This window comes from Emydura macquarii, unplaced genomic scaffold (genome assembly GCF_026122565.2).
Source record: "Emydura macquarii macquarii isolate MOO-44397 ecotype Brisbane River unplaced genomic scaffold, CSIRO-AGI_Emac_v2 contig_1253, whole genome shotgun sequence".
Taxonomy (NCBI): Eukaryota; Metazoa; Chordata; order Testudines; family Chelidae; genus Emydura; species Emydura macquarii.
In genome coordinates, this window is record NW_027131390.1 from 1,961,801 (window position 1) to 1,967,800 (window position 6,000).

Here is a 6,000-nt window from a genome sequence, read left to right on the forward strand (position 1 = left end):
AAATGCATATGAAATCCTGGGCAAGTGACCTAGATATGGATAAGCAATTTTGATAAAGTTAAATGTAATAGAGCTTTCTATTGTATTTAGTGGTATAGTCCCTGAAGAGGAATTAGAGAACTACTGTGACAGTAACACAGTATGGTTTTTACCTAGTTTTACTAGGTAGAGTCATCTTCCATATCTTATTGTGTTCAGGGCACTAAGAGTCTTTGTAAAAAGAATACAATGCAAATATAATGAGTCATGAAAAGGTGAAAATTCCCATTCGGTCATAACCAATCAATAGCCAATTTAAGAATAGGGTCCAGTCTTGCAATCCCTTACTCTCATGAGTAGTGCATTGACTTCACTGACTGGGACAATTTAGATTAATAAGGATGCAGGATAAGGCCAACAGATTAATTTGTAAATTGCTCCAAAGCCACTTAGCAAAATTTACAAAATGGAAGGTTTCACCCTGTGCTCTGTTACACTGCCCAATATGAATGCTTTTACAAACAAAGGAGGAGTTGCAGTCCAAGGTAATCATAAAAATGATGGTAATAGATTATCCATATTAATCCAGTATTAAAGTAGTCATTCTAAACTACTGCTGGTAAATCATCTGCTGGTGTAAATGGGAGAAACTCCATTGACTTCACTGGTGTTTCTCAGTTTGCATCAGCAGAGAATGTAGCCATCTATAAAGTTTTATATTGGTGAAATGGACATGAACAAATATCAAGTGGGTGTGGAATATAAGGAATTTCAGAAACAACTGTAGAACCATGCTGGTTTATGTTGTTGCAAGCTATCTTGCTCAGGACATGGAGGAGGAAATTTGCACTGTGTATTGATGGATACTCAGTAAAGCTGAAGGTTCACAGAGTTTCCCTGAAAAAGCAAAGAAGAATCCCTTTTCAACCATCAGTGTGCCATTTATGAAAGTCTAGAGTATCCGGAGGGTAGACAAGAAAGATCCATTTTCATCCCATTTGATGAACAATTTGGCACAATCCTAGCCTACCATGGTGTCCATGGCAACTCTTAAATGACTTTTATAAAAATATTATTTAAAGGAGTATACATTAAGCCATAATACCAGTTTAGCTGTGTGTGTGTGTGTGTGAGAGAGAGAGAGAGATAAATGTTTTACAAGAGACAAGGCCAAACTGTCAGAAATTCCTGTATTCGGGAACATAAATTCTATGGTGAAAACAAATCAGTAATAGCATCTTTCCAATAACTACAGAGCATGATTAGTATTTGTGATGTAGGAAAGAAAAAAAATCAATAAGGAATCTCATCAGACAAAAGAGCAGATATAAAGGATGCGAGTAAAGTCACATGAAAGATAAATTAAGGAATGTTTAGGTGAATATGGAAAAAATATTGATGCTCAGACTCCAATCTTGGACACAAAGTGGAGGAATATAGAAAGTCAGAAGCCACTGTTGCAATGTTCTAGGCTCTCTAGTAATATTATTAGTACTTGGGAAATTGTTTCACATTTTGTGATTAACAAACATCATGAAATATCACCTCTTCTGCATGAGGAATTATCTAAACTGGTGCTTTGTAAATATACGGTATTGCATACATGTCAGCCAGGAAGAATCACATGGATAGGCATGCTACCAAGCAGAATAAGGCTAATGTAAGATCCAGAGAGCCAGATTCTCAGTGGATTGCACAGGGTGCGACAGAGAACAGAATTTGTTTTCGTGCTTAGATTTTCCTGTGGTTCCCTAAAGTGAGGCTCTGAGGGAACTTCCATCCATGAGCTCTATAAAGGAGGCTAGCTTTCAGTCAGCAAGTTAGTCAATATGTTAATGTGAAGCAGCTGAGACATTATTAGTCAAAAGAGGAATAGCCCTTGAATACAGTGTGGGCGATATCTGTCTGAAATTCAATATTACAGAATTAGCCAAAGAAGGAAATTACTGAGGAGTGAAAGATTTAATTCTTTAGTGCTTTGACTGTATAGCACATTTAATAAGATTTATAGATTCCAAGGGCAGAAGAGACTATTGTGATGATCTAATCTGATCTCCTGTATAATACTGGCTGCCATGTGTTCCAGTAGTTTGAGACAGACCTGAGCTTTGGTGAGCTGTGACTTTGGACATCAGGTCCAACAGAGGTCGGAGTTGAGTCTCCGTCAGGAAGGCTCTAGCCTGGGTCGAGTGGAGCACTGCCCCTATGAATTCTATTCTCTCAACCAGGACCAGAATTGACTTTTGCTAGTTTATCAGCAGGCCCAACACCCAAAAGGTGGCATAGACTGTATTGCTGCTGTATTGCACCTGTGCCTGTGACTGACCCTTGATCAGCCAGTCATCAAGGTAGGGTAGACTTGCACACCTCTATGTCTGAGGAAGGCTGCTACGACTGCTTTATACTTTGTGAAAACCCACCGGGCTGTTGATAGGCCGAAGGGAAGGGCAGTGAATTGGAAGTGGTGATGGCCCATGATGAACCTGAGAAATCTTCTGTGACCAGGGAGGATAGAAATATGAAAGTATGTGTCCTGTAAATCAAGGGTAGCATTCCAGTGTCCTGGATCCAGGGAGGGAATGATAGAGACCAGTGAGAACATGTGGAATCTCACTTTCTTGAGATATCTGTTGAGGCAATACAGGTCCAGGATAGGCCAGAGCCCCCCTTTGGCCTTCGGGATTAGGAATTATTGGGAGTGAAACCCCCTCCCCCTCAAATCTTGAGGAACTTCTTCCACAGCTCCCAAGCACAGGATGGATTGCACCTCCTGGACAAGGAATTGCTCATAAGAAGGGTCCCTAAAGAGCGATGGGATTGGGGGCGGGGAGGGATACTGAAGGGTATATCCAACTGCCACTGTACCCAGGACCCAACGGTCCAATGTTATGGCTGCCCATGCAGGGCTGAAGGGTGACAGAAGGTTAAAAAACAATAGGGGGGATGAATCTGAAGCGTTGACTGGTACAGTTCCCCCAGGCGCACCTTCAAAAGGCCTGTTCGGGACCACCCGACTATCTCTCGGTCCCCGACTGGAAGGCAGAAGAGGACGGGAATGGATGGTGCCATTTGTAACCTCTGCCTTTGCATTTATAGGACTCCTATCCGGGAGACCCTGAGAACCATGGGGGCTGCTGTCACCTGAAGGTTCAGATGATCTGCCTGTAATAATTGCTCTATGAGATGTGTGAGCGGCACCTATTCATTTCTAAAGTTACTGAAACTAGATAGAAATCCAGATAACTCTGGAATGCTACATTTTTGCCCAGTACTTCAGCATGGCTACAGGCAAGGAGCATACCTCAGAAGAGGGTTTGCAAAGTTGGCCTTAATGCTTCTACAACCTGGACTTTCCAGGTGCGGGGCCAGTCCCATTTAGAGCAACTTTCAGGCTGCTATAAATTTTCCCACCTGCCTAAAGTTCAATACAGCAGCCAACTGGTGTAGTGGGGGGCATGGATCAGCTTCATGTCACACTCCCCGTCAGTACCTGACCCAAGCCGGGGAAGCCAACGATCCAACTAACGGACCAAATTTGGTGATGAATCCTGGTCATGTGCCATCTGAGGCACGTTGAACATATGCTAAGAAGACTGGTGTAGCCACACCCTGGCCATACGTCTCTTCTCAGGCCTCCTTCCTACATCAGCAGCAGGGAGGAAATTGGCATATGAGAAGTGCTTCCTGGAGGTCAATGGAGCTTAGAGGCCCAAGGATCGAAGGTTGTCTGAACTCTGTTTTACAGCATCATATTGAGTCGTATTTGGAAAGTTCTTTTAGCAACCATAAGAGCTATTACTTTAGTGAAAGATTAATTCAGAAAAAAAATGCTTGGAGACCACAAGAAACATCATTGGCAATCCCTTGAAAGTGGAGGATGATCTTTCACAGGTTTTATTTTATATGGGTCCTTTAGTAACTGAAGAGTCCGAACTTTGAGCTGCAGACTCGTTGGCAGACATTGCAGGTGATGCTGGGTGGCAGGGTAGGGCCATGATTGAGGATGAGACTTTTCTGTCCTTTTCTGGCATTTTTCTGTGGCCAAGGCACAGTGATTTTCCTCAGTATCCTTCCAGTTTGTCTTTATTAACAAGTACACCGTTCCCTCCATACCTTCGTTGCTTCTTCCCCACAGTGCTTTAAAAAATAAAAATAAATAACCCTCAAGTTTTCAGGATGCTGAAAACCACTACAAAGTCTCCCACTCTTGTGAGTAGCTTCCACTTTCAGAATCTTGTGGTTATCCACATCCTTTGTACGTGAACTTCGCCTTGTCTAGTCTAGGATTTAAGGTGTGATGTTATTGTGTGCTAACTCAAGCATATTTTAGCAGTTTAATGTATACAAGGCCCTCTGCCTTTAACACATGGTTGAATTAGAGCCTGGGGGACCCTTGTCTAGATAAGGACTTTGAGCATGTGCATCTGCTCCGTCTAAGCTACGGCTTTTGGCATTAGTGGCACCATTGTTGTTACCACAAGTCTTCTTCTCTTTTCTTATGTTAATAAAGGCGCTGTCCTATTACAAGTAACACTTCCTTAGATTCGTCCTTTGGTTTTTCAACAAGTTGAGTACATTATAAGAGATTAGAACTTTGGTTTACTTTTTACATTTGTTTTTTGGACCAGCACAGACTTTGTTCATACAGTTGACAGTATGCAGACATAGCAGTCCATGAACATGCTTACCCTGTTGGGCACATCACAGCAAGATGGTTGAATCTCCAGACCCCTGAAGCCTGAAAAAGAAAAAAAGGTCAATAATAACAGTTACATGAGACACACCCACACCCAAAGCAAAGCCCAGATGTCTAAAAGCATCCCCATGCTTTTCCATGACAAAATGGTCCTTTCCCCACCCTAATCTGTGAGCCTCTAAAATTAGGCAAGATAATTCCCACCCAAATATCTTCACAGGAGACAAGAACGAAACTTCTCGTTCAAACATGAAAAGAAATCAGACTAAGTATGGAAGTGTTGTAGAGCAAGACAATAGTGTAATACAGCTCCTTTGTCTCTTCAAGCACCTTGGTGAGTGGTGTTCCTAGTACTCGCCAGGCTGCTAGGCCTAAAGTTGGTTGAGCAGCGGTTTGATATGTGTGGGGGTTGGTGAATCTCCACCAAGGCGTCTGCAACATGAGTGAGTGTCAGGTCCCTACCCTTCATAAAGCAAGCACAGATACTGTGGCAGAACAGAACCGTTTGCAGCATGCTGCCACTAGGTGCCAAATGTGCTGTATATACCTCACTAACACTATGCACCTGCTCCAGAGAGAGTCTTTGGAGCTCTGCCAGGCATTGTGAGATAGGTGCAACTATCCAAGACCAAACAGTGGCTGCCAAGAATACTGTGCATGAGGGCACTGCACTTTTGCCACTTGTAGAAACATGACAGAATTAGTGCAAGTTGAAGCAATCCAGTTTCCTAGTCCAGACAAGGGTTTGGAAGCTTTGCATAGGAAAGAGAGGTTTGAGGGAGCTGAGCACAGGTGAAAATACGCCAATGAAGCAGAGGTCTTCTCTTTAAAGAAAGGTCATTACTGAGATAAATCTTTCAACACATTCATCCAAGAGGGCCTTTCAGAGTGCAGGAACTATTGAACTGATGTCCCTCTGAGGCTTATTTACAGGGAACGTCACTTCTCACATGCACTTTGAATTAGGAATAATGCTAACAAGTATGCATTCAGTATTTAGCTACCAGTTTCACGTGTCAGGTTCCCATCTGCTAGCTTGTTGACTGTTTTTCCATTCATCCTCTCTATTTTGAAGAACTAGCTGAGTGTCTGCCATTTCTTGATGTTGCCAGATGTTCATCTTATGTGGACATATGTGTAAATGTATGCAGAGATACAGAGGCCAACAGAAACAGATTTTAAGTGGTTCTTTTGTCAACTAACCCTTCTCCTGCTCCTCCCCTCCAAATAATCAATTCAAACCTGATATAAGTAAGGACATCTCCTATGAAAGTCCCACCACATTGGCCCACTTTGGCAGTGAAGCAAGCCACATTTTCCTAGAT